This window comes from Atta cephalotes (assembly GCF_000143395.1).
Source record: "Atta cephalotes unplaced genomic scaffold scaffold00003, whole genome shotgun sequence".
Classification (NCBI taxonomy): Eukaryota; Metazoa; Arthropoda; class Insecta; order Hymenoptera; family Formicidae; genus Atta; species Atta cephalotes.
The window spans coordinates 7,140,756-7,142,031 of record NW_012130067.1 but is presented as its reverse complement, the minus strand read 5'-3'; positions in this window follow the sequence as shown (position 1 = coordinate 7,142,031).

Here is a 1,276-nt window from a genome sequence, read left to right as displayed (position 1 = left end):
AGTTATATTTTTTTTTGATAACGAATTTTACAGTTACTTTTGTCATTATTTTGCATACGATTGGATACGATACGATTGAACAAACTATTTATAGCGCTTAAGAAAGTCTTCTGCTGTGATTGATCGTCGATTTTAAAAAAGTAATGGAAAGTAACGAAAACTTATTTTCTTAAGTAACGGTAACTCTAACGAGTTACTTTTAAAAATCGGTAACTGTAACTTATTATTTTAAACAATAAAATGTCTAATTAATAATAAGATTCATAAATTTTTTTAAAAAACAAAGGAAAAAGAGGGCTATAAGTCAAAAATTATTATATAAGATAAAATATGATAATGTAGAATGTAAAAAAAAACAAAAAATAGAAATAAGATAAAATATGATAATGTAGAATGTAAAAAAAAAAACAAAAAAATAGAAATATTTTAAGTTAAAAATTTAATATAGAATGCTAGCAATAGATAGACGTTTCGATCGCGATCGGATCATTTTCAAAGTTAAAAACATACATAATCGTTACAGTCGGAAAAAACGAAAACATAATAAATCTATTTCGCTCTCTAAAACAAACGCTGATAACATGAAAACAAATATCGTAATGTTCACAATTATAATGTATAACGGAAAAAGAATGTACGCATAATAATAGCAATTTGCAGTCAGTCATTGAAAAACTTATAATGTCAATTTTAGTAAAAAGAATGAATGTCCTTTGATTAAAAGTGAATAGAGAACGCAAATATGAATCTGATCCTGTAGATAAAATATAAATGAAATTATAGCACAAGATTATTAACAAAAAAAAATATATATAAACTATTAAAGATTATATACAAAACAATATAATATATGAGAAGATTTTGCTATACATAGCAACATTAATGAAGGTTAAGATTGCAAAAAGTATATCTATACATTAACTGAAATTTATAATATAATAACAATAATATGCATAATATCTTTAATATTAGGTGTGGGAAAAAGTTCGTGGCATTTTTCCCATTAGATGTAACGTATTCTCGTACTCAATTTTCTTTTGGTTTGGCCAACATGGCTAGCTTCGCAATCATCACATAAAATCTTATAGACCACATTTTGATTAGAAAGCAATTCTAACTTGTCCTTTCCTCTCTTTATAAAACTTTTTAAAGTGTTGGTAATGGAAAATACTAATTTACAGTGAAACATGTTGAATATAGGTGAGAAACTTTCGGAGATAAATTTAAGGAACTGTAAAAAATGTTTGATTTGTAGATTGTGTGTAGTCTGTTTATG